General features: G+C 46.6%; 1 pseudogene across 1 annotated transcript in view; it reads right to left on the bottom strand.

Moving 5' to 3' along the window:
* Window positions 1-13260, bottom strand: part of LOC144372069 (small ribosomal subunit protein uS5m-like) — a 34412-nt pseudogene extending 21152 nt beyond the window's left edge. Inside the window, exons 1-6 of the transcript XR_013432117.1 lie at window positions 13141-13260; window positions 9351-9431; window positions 5127-5264; window positions 4389-4514; window positions 2131-2363; window positions 527-561 (exon numbers count right to left, since the gene is read on the bottom strand). The product of XR_013432117.1 is annotated as a small ribosomal subunit protein uS5m-like (transcript). The remainder of the gene's footprint in view (window positions 1-526; window positions 562-2130; window positions 2364-4388; window positions 4515-5126; window positions 5265-9350; window positions 9432-13140) is intronic.
* Window positions 13261-13487: the final 227 nt, after the last annotated feature.

The raw sequence follows: 13487 nt of genomic DNA, 5'->3' as shown, positions 1-13487 counted from the left end.
ATTAAACACTGATTAAATGCACAGTGCCAGCGCCAAGGAACACTGGCCATCAGAGAACCACCCTGGAAGGGTGGTTCAAGCACACCTGATACAGGATCTGTGAGCAGCCCAGAGACCACTGCCCTAGTCAAACTGCACACTGGCCATAACCTGAGGCTTTCTGCCCTTGCCCCTGCTCCTCCCAACCTGTTCTCTGATTGTGTCCTAGATACAACTGGTGTACAGCTCCACAAGAGGCCACCAGATAGCACACTCTAGCTCCAGGAAGAAGGAACTTAACATAATCTCCAAATTCTGCTCCTGAATTTGCCCCTCACAAACCTCAATTTCATAGTCCCCACAAACCAAGGCAGCAGTGGGGACCACCAACATGAAGGAACTGAACTTCAAATTGTGTTAATTCCTCCCTGAACTTGAGTCTGTGTCCGAGAGATCACTGTGACCACAGCTCTGCTCAGCTCCTCCTGCCCACCCGACCCCAGCAACCTCTCCAGAGGACCCTGGGAGTTGAGCTCGGCAGGCCTACCTCGAGTATCCTGGTATCAAAGTCCTCATAGGTCTCTACAAGGAGAGAAGAAAAAGCACACAGATAAGAGCATCCACGCTGCTCACGTGTGACAGCCTTTCCCAGGTGCCCTCAGACTTCTAATGGGAAGAACCTGAGCTCTCTGGTGCTGCTCTCCAGGCTGCGCCCCAGTTCCCATCATCCACGGGGACTGCCTGGCCTGACTTCACGAGCTCAGCCACGGCTCTCTGACCGCAGCCTCCCCCTCTCCAGCTCCCTGCTGCCGGCTCCCGAGGCACAGGTTCCTGGAGCGCCGACACCTCCAGAGCCTTCCTCGCTGCTTTCCCATCTGGTCTCCTGGGGTCTTCACAGCCTCTCTCACCAAAGTCCCTCACTCCTCATAGATCTCACCAACGTCCTCAATCCCTACACTTTTGTCTCTACCGCCCTCTCCAGGCCAGAACCCACGCAGCTGTCTGGTCACAAGTGGCCTGCTGCTGCTGCCGGGAGAGATCAGAGCCTGGCCTACGCTCACCACTCTCAACTGCGGGTCTGACCCGCTCGCGAACTCCCGGCTCCTCAGCTTTCAGTTCTCTTAATTCAGCCTCTGCTCACCACCACAGCTGTTTCCAACACTCCCCAATTCTCTTGCTTTTACTTATTACAGAAAATCTCAATTACAAAATAAAATAGGAGAGCAGAATAAAAGCTTCTGTACCCAGCAGTCGGCTTTGAAAGCGGTCAGCTCAAGAGTCAATCTTCTTTCCTGGACACTGCCAGGGTCCCACCCACTGGGTGATAGTGAAGCCAGTGCCAAGTGCCACCTTCTCATCAAGAAATATTCTGGTGGCCATGTTCACCAATGCCACTATCTGGCTTGATGACTCCTGACCAAAGCTACCAGATACCAGGTGACCTCCCCGCCTTTCCACCCCCATTGCACAGGCTCACCCAAACCTGCACCCTGCCCCTGCTGGCTAACAGCAGCCTGTCTGTCTAAACTCTGGATCTGGTTACTGGGGACTTGGCTCGTGGGCAGGTCCTCTCCCTCCCAGACCTCCAGCCTCCTGCACGCTCGCCCCATTCTCTCCAGCCCAACCGTTCCTCTACTTTGAGCCAAACTCCTGTTTGCTTCCTCCTCTCCCACTCACTGGCAAGAGCAAGATTTTCAGGTGAATCTGCCTTTGTGGGGAGGGGGAGGCTTTGTTTTCTAATTCAGCCTAAGTGTCGTCAGTTTTTGTTTCATGTTTGCTTTTACGAAGGCTTAGTGACAGCTCTCTGGGGTCTCTCAACTCTGCTGTTAAACAGCACTCCAAGCCTGAGGCCACGTGTTTGGGAAACGCTGTGTCCTACAGATCTATAACGCACACCACCATGTCTAAGGCACTTGCTAAGGCACTGGGACCCAGGGCTTTCCATCCTGTTGCAGGAACACTTCCTGGTTACAGGCCTCTAGTGTCCCACAAATGCAACCGGGATAACAATGTGGAAAGTTAGTCAAAGAGGTCAAATTCTTTTTTCAGAAAGGGTAATCTAAACAGACAAGTAAACAATAAAATTATTTTCAGAAACACTGTAGGACGATACGTCCTCTACCAAAGGCAAGCAAACCAGGCCTCCACTACCTCCATTGGGACCAGGGTCCGGGGGACCGACACTGAGGCCACCCCATGTGTTCCCGCTCCAGCCTCGCTCCCGCTTCACTTTCATCCTCCACTTCCAGTCCCACTCTTCCCTCTGCTGGAAGAGTCAGCCGCCACCTGCTCCTGCTCCTCCTTGCTCCTCTGGGCAATGGTCTGCACAGCTCCATTTCTCATGAGAGGGGCATTCAGACCCGGCCACAAGAAGCCGGAGCGTCCTGAAGGGTAAAGATTATAGGTAAGTGACAACTTCTAAAAGGTGCTCACTCTTCATGTTGCTAAGATGCCAGGGAACGCGTGTACAGACACCAGCACAGTATTGTAGAGTTGGAGCTGATGCGATCACTTGGCAGGTGACCTGGCACTGTCACAGTTTTATGTACATCTACCCTACAGGCATGTGACCACATTTTCACTTTTACCAAGAGAAACACTCGTGAGGCCTGTGAGCGCTAAGATGTCTGCTGAAACACGACCTGTAACGCAGGTCGGCAACAGAGTCGGCAACAGAGGAATGGCTGAACGCACAGCCAGCAGGTGCCATATCCTGCACAAAATCAAAAGCCGTTGCTCTCTCGGGCTGGGGATGTGGCTCTCAAGCAGTAGTGCGCTTGCCTGGCATGCGCGGCGCGGGGTTTAATCCTCAGCACCACATACAAATAAAGATGTTGTGTCCACCAAAAACTAAAAAATAAAATATTAATTTCTCTCTCTCTCTCTCTCTCTCTCTCTTAAAAAAAAAAAAACAACAAAAAAACGTTGCTCTCCAGGTTCTGATGTGGAATGATTTCTAAGACATGTTATTATTATTACTTTTGGTTCTGGAAATTGAACCCAGTGGCGTTCTACCACTGAGCCACATCCCCAACCCTTTTTATTTATTTTGAGACAGGGTCTCACTAAATTCTTGAGGCGGGCCTTGAAACTTGTCATCCTCCTGCCTCAGCTTCCCCAGTCGCTGGGGTTAAGGGGTTTGCCACCATGTCCAGCCCTGAGACCTCTTATTGGGTTAAAAAAAAAAAAAAAAAAGCAGATTATACAATTGCATGTACCATATAGTATAATTATCTTTTTCTTTTCTTTTCTTTTTAAAGACGATATCTATTTCTTTTAGGGAATTGATACAAAAGCGCGCACCAGCACATACAAAAACAACTGAAGGAAATACCAATATGAGACCAGTGGCCCCTCAGGGGAGACAATGGGAATGTGGACGGCAGGAAGGACATCAGGGGCTTTTAGTTTTCTCTACACTCTGCGTTTTTACTGAGAAGGTATGCATACGATTTTTATAATTTGAAAAAATAAATTACAGCCAGACACAGTGGTGCATGTGAGCAGTCCCAGTAGGTGGGAGGCTGAGACAGGAGGGAGGTTTTAACCTGCAAGTTCAAGACCAGCCTGGCAAGACCAGATGGCAAGACCTGTCTCAAAAATAATAATAAATTATTAACATTATTAAAAATAAATAACAAATGCTTAAAAACTAAAACAAGATACAAGTAGTAAAAGCACCCAAGCAGATGTGCAATCTTAGAAGTACAGCACAAGGTGCTTCCTTTATTTCTGAAAGGTTGTTAGTATCAAAAGCGATGAGTCTGCACAACAGTAAAAATAAGCCAATTCAAGTTCACCTATCCTATTTTTGCTTTCAAAAGCACAAGTATAAACAATCACATCAGCACGTGAAGGACCAAGGCCAAGTGCGGCCCACCAGCTGATTTGTAAATAAAGTTTTACCGGAACACAGCTGGGCCTGTCCAACCATGCGCTGTCCAGGGCAGTTTCTGTGTGACAGCAGCCCAGTTGAGTAGCGGCAACAGGCCCTGTGACTACAGATCTGCTCTTGGTCACTGTCTTCTCTGGGCAGGGGAAGGCTGCCAGCTCTCTGAGAGCTCCACCTGCCTGCAGTGGGCTGTGTGCAGCACAGGACCTATCACAGCTGTGCCCCATGGAGTACATGACACTCTGGGGCAGCTGGTAAGCCCCCTGGTTGGACTCTAAACCATGGATTCTTATGCACTTAATGAGAATGTTTCCAGTTTGCCAAATATCCATAAAATCTGGGGAAAACACTTTAAAAGCACATAGACTCTTTTTAGAACAAAGTTTGCCGTTGGGCCCCCCCAGGCCTCCCTCAGACCCAGCTTGCTTGCTATTTCTCCCCTTCCCAAGATCATCAGTTTCCCACCCCAAGTTCAGGACCAAATCTGAAAACTGTCAAAACAACCAAACACGTTTACCTTCACCAATGACCTGACCCCTGTTCAGATCCTTCCTTCTCTTTTTTTTGCTTCTTTTGCCTCTTCCTTTTCTTGCCCCAGCACCAGTCTCTGCTAAAGCACCTTCCCAGAGCTCATCTGCTGTCACTGTAAGGAAACGGGGTTTTTAAAAACTCTGTAGTTGTAAAGCAAAGATCTACACTCTCCTAAGAATAAGAAAGGCCAGAAAGCCCAGCTTCATCCATGTCACTGAGGTAATGAAAATAAAATAAAATCATACAGTGAACATAAAACATGATTACATTTGGAAAACACAAGAGGAGACAATTCCACTTTGTTTCCACAAAAGATGGCTAACATTAAATCCCAGTAAGTCCCTGACCAGTAAGTAGACTTGCTTCCCTGATGTCTGCCAATCACAACTCAGGTCTCAGTAGTGACGTCTCTTGAACTTCTCCAAATGATATGTCCTAGCAAAGGCCCAGCTAAAAACAGTAAGGGCCTTCTTGGTGTGACTCTAAATCAGCAGGGTATCTGGGGCACAATTCAATACTTCTAGGCCTTGGGTGCCCCAAATGAGGGGCTCAGATAAACTAGTGCTCTCCAAATACAGCTGTAGCACATGAGATAATTCTAGTTGCATTTTTAGTTGAATAATCACTAAAATGTTAATTCGTTTATGACAGAAGAAAAATTAAGATAGGAAAGCACCCCTACTTTCCTGTTGCAGGAAGTGGAAGTGTGTGCCAGTCTACCTACATTTAGTGAAGAAGCTGTAGGGTCTGTACTGCTGGCCTGACCGGCTGGTGGGAGGAGAGATACAGCACTGTGTCTGTAGCGCATGACTCAAGCTGGTGAAGTGTCGGCTGTCTCTGGTTCCCTGCAGTGACAAAGGGCCTACAGAGAGATGAAACAAAACCAAGTTAGATGCTCCCTGGCTGTGGAGCTGCCAGCACCAAATAACTGTGACTTGATGAAAATAAGTCTCTAAAAATTCTAATCTTTTAAGAATCATATTTTGAGGACAATTGTTATTTAAAAAATAAAACCAAACTTTTAGGAATGAAAGCCACCTAAATGCCCTTCCTAGAGAGGTCATGGTTCATTTCCACAGTGGATGTCCCAGTCTCAAGAAAGCTCTGTACAGCCAGGGTTTCTGCCCTGCATTATCCAGCCCAAGCTCCTGGGCTGCTCTGGGCAAATGGCGCCCTCTGCTGTATGCAGCTGGGCAGTGGACAGATGAGGAAAGACCTTCAAGTGAAACTGTTCAGAAGAACAAGACTCAATGTGTAGAGGGTACCCTGCCCTTTATGTTCAAAACACAGGGAAGCAGGGAAGGCATGCTGTAGACAACTCCAGAAGATCACGCAAGAGACTGAGGAGCAGCTGCCTCTGTGGAAGAAAACAGGGGCATTTAAGGCTGGATGTGAAAGACCCGCATTTTTGTATTTTGAGGGATTTTTTTTTTTTTTAACCACATGCATCTATTACTTGAGAAAAGGTTTTAGAACAGCCATGTCTGAGAGGAAGCCATCTGACCAGTCCCAGGGATGGCGGTTTCACGTGAGGAAGAAGGCAGAGGTGACAGGAACAGGTGGTGATGAAGGAGTGGGACAGTGCTGGCAAGATCAGTGCATGCACAGATTCTTGAGCTCTGTGCTTCACTAGAGAAGTGACAGGATTCAAACAGCCCTGGAGGGAAAGTGGCCTTTAGGGTATTGGCTTGATAAACACAAAACAAAAACCTGACAACAGCTGTTTTCAAGTCTGAGTGAAGCCATGCAGAGGACAGTAACTGCAGATTCATCATCAGCATCAACCATGACTCACAGGACCAGAGAAAGAAAGCGGGTAAGGACAGGGAGAGTGACATCTAAGGGTGGTAGGAAGCCATCGAAATAGTTCCACTGAATACAGAGACCCAAACACAAAGGGATAATCTTTGATTACTGGACAACACTTAATACGACCATTTTGTTTCAAATGTAGGCCTATGAGATAGATTTGCCAATGCCACAAGGAACTGGATGACTGGATGAGATTTCAACACTAATTTCGATTCCAGATGATTTGCTCACCTGTGGGGAGGGAGATCGCACCTAGCACACAGACGTCCTCTAGACCTGTAGCCCACCTGATGAACTACCAAATAAAATGTAGCCAGAAAACATTGGGTCTTCATTTTTTTTGAAGTTGTTGATGGATCTTTATTTATTTATATGTGGTGCTGAGGATCAAACCTAGTGCCTCACATGCTAGGCAAGCACTCTGCTACTGAGCTACAACCCCAGCCCTGGGTCTTCATTGTTTAACAAACCAGAACTTTATCATTACAAATCTCATTCTGCTATACACAGCCTTTCTTGTAAACACCTTCATCTTCAACACATATCTAATATTAAAACATTTCATCTTGCTCTGTTCCACATTATAATCTTTAATGTAGTTCAAGAAGTGTAAAAATTATTAACAGATTTTTTTGGAAAGACTGAAATATCACTCATAGCTAATAATGTACCCAGCCTAAAAGAAACCAAATGTCAAAAATAAAAAGAAATCAACTTTAGAATTTAGAAATAGCCACTTGTTTTTTGTTTGTTTGTTTTAATGGGAGGCAGGGAAGAACTGGGGATTGAACCCAGGGCTTTGTACACATTAGAAATAGTCACTTTTTCTGGGTGCGTGGCACATGGCTATAATCCCAGTGACTCAGGAGACTGAGGCAAAGGATTGCAAGTTCGAAGCCAGCCTTAGCAACTTAGCAAGAACCTGTTTCAAAATAAAACACAGGTCTGGGGATATAGCTCAGTTGGTAGAGTGCTTGCCTTGCATGCACAAGGCCCTGGATTCAATCCCCAGCACCATCAAAACAAATAAACAAAGAAAAAATATATGACAAGGGCTGGTTATGTGGCTTAGTGATAGGGTGCCCCTCAGTTCAATCCTCAGTACCAGCAAAACAACAGTCAATTTTCATGCACACTTGTATAAATGGTTTTGCTTACATTGTGTCACGATTTTTTTTTAATATTTTATTTACATTTTAGTTTTCGGCAGACACAACATCTTTGTTTGTATGTGGTGCTGAGGATTGAACCCGGGCCGCACCCATGCCAGGGGAGTGCGCTACTGCTTGAGCCACATCCCCAGCCCCGTGTTATGATTTTTTAAAGAAGAAAGTTCAGTAGTTCAGGCTGAGTCACGTTCTGAAGCTCACTTACAGATCACAATCCACCTCACTTATCAACTCTGTTCTGATCCTTTGAATTCTTATTAAGTTTAGGTCATGAGACCCCAGACTCAGGAAGCAACAACCCTGCAGCCTAAAGTGGGATAGGCCACAACCCCTCAGGTGGGGACGGAGAGGCCCCCAGGGTTCTACCTCAGCACACATCACGTTCTACACCAAGAACTCCTTCCTTCTCACTTGGGTCTCTTCTAGGAAAACTGGTTGGTGAGAGATTTTAGAAAATTTATTACTATGTTTCTGACTGATTTGTTGCAGCATTTAGAAAAATAGAGTGATAAGGAAAGCAATCAACTTCTTAAAAGTCAGGCAATTATGAATTTCAGGAAAAAATGTAACAGTAGAATACTACCTAGCTCCGCTCTGAATGTGCACATAATTTAATAACAAAAACAATGCCCAGAGATTCAGTCCAAACTCAGCTTCTACCTATACTGGAAGAAAGTAAGGGTAAGGATAGACTGTTACATCTCCAATTAGCATAACAATGTTGTTTAAAGAAGACTGAATGTATTTAGAAATATAACCAGAGGAAGGTGAAAGAATTAGTGTCCCTAGATGATGGGAAGGAGCAGAAAAGGACTAGGAATGAAAGCTCTGAGCCTTTTAGGACCTTTTGGAAACTCAATTGTTTTTTGTTGTTTTTTTTTTTTACTTCCGGTGTGGAGCTGGGGATTCAATTGCGGGCCTTGGGCACCCTAGGCAAGGCTCAACCTCTGAGCCGCACCCCCAGGCTGAAAGTTAATATTTTAAGGAATAGCACAGCAACCTGTAGTGAGGACAGCTATCCCTATCAGGCCCTACACCAGCTCAGGTCAGGGCAGTGCCTGGCACATGTTAAGGGGTAAATAAACTGTTTATAAATCAGTGAGTCAATCAACCAAGCAACAAATCAAACTGGTTGATTCACAGTGGGTGTGACAGGTCGTAGGAAATCTGCCATTAGGGAGAAAGCCCTGTCAGCTGGACTTCTCCCAGGATCTCCAAGGCATCTCACAGGTGGGTCTACAAGAGGAAAAGGCAGGAGACCCACAGGGAAGCCCAGCACTAAGGAGTCCCAGAAGCTCAAGGTGAAAGGGCCAGGCTTCCTTGCACAGCAAGGTTGGCCTGGACTTCCCAGAAGGCAGCTGAAGAGAGGCCCTGCACTATGTCAAGGAAGTCTGTGTCCACAGGAGGGGGCATCACAGCAGCCAGAAAGCTCTGGGACCAGCCCTGCTTCACTGGCTGTGTGATTTCTTTCATTCTTTTTTGGGGGAAGGTACTGGGCATTGAATTCAGGGGTATTTAACCACTGAGCCCCATCCCTAGTCCTTTTTATTTTTATTTTAAGACAGAGCTGGCCTTGAACTTGCAACCTCCTGCCTCAGCCTCCGAAGTCACTGGGATTACAAGTGTGCACTACTGTGCCTGGCCTGGCTGCATGATCTTGAACAAGTCACTTGGCTTCTCAGAGATTCACCTTATCATCTCTAAAATGTGAATAAGCTCATGAAAGCCAGTGTGAGGGCTGAACAAGGTGATATGTTTCAAGCCTAGTGCACAATACCTACTCAAAAATGGCAACCATTATTTTTTAAAGCCTTGAACTACAACAACTGCACTCATAAAAAATTTGAAAAATACTCAAGACGGTACAATACCATCATCAAGGACATGCCTTGTCCATTCACATTTTCAAATCTACAGAAACTCTTATTAAATCTTATGAGAACAGATACTTCCCAAATGAATCTCACCATTGCTGAGAGTGGTCTTCAGCGCCAAAACAGAAGCTGTTGGAAAGGTGTTCAGGGAAAGCTGCCAGCACCAGAAATGACCTGTCAATTAAAAATAAGTAAATAAATATTTTTTGGTTCCAGTGCTGGGGTTGAACCCAGGGCCTGGAGCCTGCAGGCATGTGCTTCATCACTGAGCCACATCCCCTCTTCATTTTTTGAGAAAGGGTCTCCCTAAGTTGCCCAGACTGGTTTCCAACTTGCAATTCTCCTGTCTCAGGCTCCCAAGTTGCTGGGATTACAGATGAAGGCCTCTGCACTCAGCAAAAAGTGGAGTTGTTTTATGGTGTGGGCAATAGAACCCAGAGCCTCACATATGCTGGGCAAGTGCTTTACCACTTAGCTATGTCCACAGGCCTCCAACAAGAATAAATAAATAAATAAAATTTAAAGATACATTCCTACATGAAGAGGGACATTTAAAATAATAAGGTGAGCCACCTACTGTGGCACAAACCCGCAACCACAGATACCAAGGAGGCTAAGGCAGGAGAAGTGCAAATTCAGGTCTTGAGATATAAAGGGTTGAGGATGTGGCTCTGTAAAGCACAATAGGGTGCAATGCCCAGTACCCCAAAAATAAATAAAACAGTAACATTCACAGAATAATACCATCCACAGAATTAAAGAACTAAGAGAAGTGGATGAGTGATTTCCAGGCTTAGTGACCACTGGCCAGGTAGCTGCCATCATGCTGCACCTTCTCTTCACCCTCCCATCAACCAGGCTTCATGCTTGGCAGTCACCTTAAAAATCCCTCTGCCGTGGGCCACACCTCTGCTGTGGTCCTGCTGCCACTTCTTTGTTCAGGCCTTAGCATCACTCAGACACAGGTTCAAGGTTTCTTAATGGGTCTCCCATCTCTCCCCTTGTATTTACCACCTTTCTACAGTAAGAGGCTTCATCAATTAACAGCCCTGACATGTCCTTCCCTGGCTTCCTGCTGCCAAGTTACAAATTCTGGGCACAGCCTGCAGGACTGCCACATGGCCCCAGGCTTCCACACCAGCCTCCTGCTGCCCCTGCCCCACCCTCCCCATAGCCATCCAAACACACAGTTAGTCTTGAATTCGCTCTCATACACTTTTGTATATGAGATCCTGGATCCACCAGATCCTGGAGGCTCAGCAGCTCTTGTGAAACCTCCACCCTCTGGAGCCCCCACAGCACCAGGCTGACTGTACCTCCCTGTGCAACCCTTAATACAGTGTGGTTCTCGAGGACAGACTTAGACAGCATTTGTGGGCAACTGGTTTTTGGCAGAGGGACCATGACCATTCAATAGGGGAAAAGGAATGTGTTCAAAAAATGGTGTTGGAATAACAGGGTGTCAACCCATAGAAGAATGAAGTTGGAGCCCTACCTCACACCTTATGTACAACTTAATTCAAAATGGACTAAAGACCTGAAGGTAAGAGCTAAAACTATAAAACTCCTAGAAGAAAAACAGAGGTAAATTATCATGACCTCGGGTCTAGCAATGTTTCTGAAACATAACTCCAAAAGCACAAGTGATAAAAAGAAAAAAAAGAAAAAACCCATAAACCAGACTTCACCAAAATTTAAAACCTGTGTTTCGGGGATGGGGATAAAGCTCAGCTCAGCGGTAGAAGAACCAGCATGCCTGGGTTCAGTCTCTAGCATTACAAAAACAAATAAACAAAAACCTTGTATGCCTCAAAAAAACACTATCAAGCCAGGCTTGGTGGTGCACACCTATATTCCCAGCAGCTCTAGGGGCTGAGGCAAGAGGATTGTTGAGTTCAAAGCCAGCCTAAGCAACTCAATGAGACCCTGTCTCTAAAAATATACATAAAAAAGGGTTGGGGATGTGTCTCAGTGATTAGGCACCCCTGGGTTCAATCCCCAGTACAAAAAAAAAAAAAAAAAACCCACAAACTATCAAGAAAGTTGAAAAACAACATATCGAATAAAATTCTGCAAATCATACATCTGATTAGACACCTATAGACTCCTTACAATTAAATAATAAAATGAAAACCCAATTTTAAAAGAGCCAAAACACTTGAACAGACATTTCTCAAAAAAACATGTAAAAATGGCTAATAAGCACATGAAAATACATTCATTATCCATCAGGGAAATGCAAATCAAAATTTCAAATTAATACCATTTCATACTCACTAGGATGGCTATAATCAAAAGAACAGATAATAAGAAATGTTGCTAAAGAAAAATCAAAACCCTCACTGTACCCTCAGGTACTTCGAAAACATTCTGGCCATCCCTCAAGTGTGGAATTACCATTTTACCCAGCAACTCCATTCCCAGGTACATACTTAAGAGAAAAGAAAATAGACACACATGTAAAAACATGGCATGCTGATGTTTACAGCAACATTAGGCATAATACCCAAAAGATGGAAAACAACTCAAGTGTCCCTCAACTGATGAGCAGATAAAGTGTGTGATGGACACGTTACAATTCGGCCCTAAGAAATTCAGGATGATACATGTTACAACGTGGATGAATCTTGATGACCTTGCACTGAATAAGCCAGCCATGTATGTGGTTCTACTTATATAAAATGTCTAGGACAGGAGAGCTAAGAAGAGTGGAAAATAGATCAGTGGTGGCTACAGCTAAAAAGCTTCCTTCTTGGAGTGATAAAAATGTTCTAATTAGATTATAATGATAAATGCAAAGGTTTGTGCAAATATTGTGCACTTCAAATAGATGAACTGTATGGTATGTGAATTATAGTTCAATAAAGCTGGAAAAAAAACAAAAAAAAATACACAAGAAGACAAAAAAGGGGGGGCGGGGAAACACACTTTGGTGTCAGGAATTGTGGGTGCAAAAACCTATGTCCCTTGCTCAATCTGTGTGGCTCCCTCCACCACCTGTATAAAGAGTGTAATAACAGAATCTACTCCATAAAGGGACTGGGAAGGCAGTGAGGGAAAACGCATGAACAGAGGAAGACAGTGGCTGGCACACAGTTTAGACTCATGAAAGAAGACAGCCTTGAAATACTAGGAGATGGGGGAAGAAAAATAAAAGGGAAGAGACAATCATAAAGACAAAAGAAAAGAATATTAAGGTCAGATTTTCTGCCAAGATTGCTGGTGAAATTTTTTGCTGCAAAATGAGTTACCAAAAAAAAAAAAAAAAAAAAAAAAAAAACCAACTTTGACGGTTTTAGGGGGCTTTGAGTTCCAGAATTAGAAATGCTGAACTGTGGACTTAACAACAAAATAGGGCAGAGAAGGCAGGTGGCGGCCACGCAGCGGCCCTGCAGTCAACCTTAGGCAACACAGCAGCAGGGCGCCTTCCTAGGGTGCACACAACCCACCAGGGCCCCGGGGGAAGGAAAGGCGACACTGCGGGCTGACGTCCGAGTCATCCGTCTCTGCACGGAGGCCACCGGCCAGCTGGAATTAAGCTGACGGAGGCCAGTGCTCTCCGACTCCACCTGGACAACCACCATCACCTTCAGAGCCCCGGGCGCCTCTCAGCCCCGAACCCGGTGGGCATCACCATGTGACCCCGGGGGTCGCGCCTGCCCGCCGGGAAAGCAAGGCTCGCCAGTTCCCTCCTCTTCACCGAAACCAACCGTGAAGAACCGACTGCACTTCACGGTCACTTTCCAGCCAAGCGCCCCGACGCCCAGAGAGGCAGGGAACGCGCGCAAGGTCACCCAGCGGTCCCGGGCTGGATGGGACCCTCCGCCCGGACTCCCGCAAGCCCTGGCGACCCCCGGCTCCCGCGCCCCCTCCCCGCGCTCACCCGTCGACACACCGCACAGCGCAGGAAAGCGGCCCTCAGCGCGCACCGCCGCCGCCATGCTGAAGCGCGAGCTGCGCCTCCTCCCTCCGGGGCAGCTGGTCCTTCGCCTGCCGCGAGGCTCCTCGTCAAACGGCGGGCCCCAGCCCTCGGCTGGAGGTGCGAGACCCGAGGACCACGCCGTAGCCCATATCGGGTTGGAAGGATTATTCGGATGGGCCACAAGGTAGGTTGGGTCAGGCGTAGCCGCGGACAGCTCCGCGGGGTCCTCGCCCTAGGGCCCGGGGGCGGGGCTGGGGCGGGGCCAGCCCGGGGCGCGGGTCGGCGAGTTGGAGGCGGCCGCTTGTGAG

Source organism: Ictidomys tridecemlineatus, chromosome Y (assembly GCF_052094955.1).
Source record: "Ictidomys tridecemlineatus isolate mIctTri1 chromosome Y, mIctTri1.hap1, whole genome shotgun sequence".
NCBI classification, from domain to species: Eukaryota; Metazoa; Chordata; class Mammalia; order Rodentia; family Sciuridae; genus Ictidomys; species Ictidomys tridecemlineatus.
The sequence above is the reverse complement of the archived record's forward strand: the minus strand, read 5'-3'. Positions and strand labels throughout refer to the sequence as shown.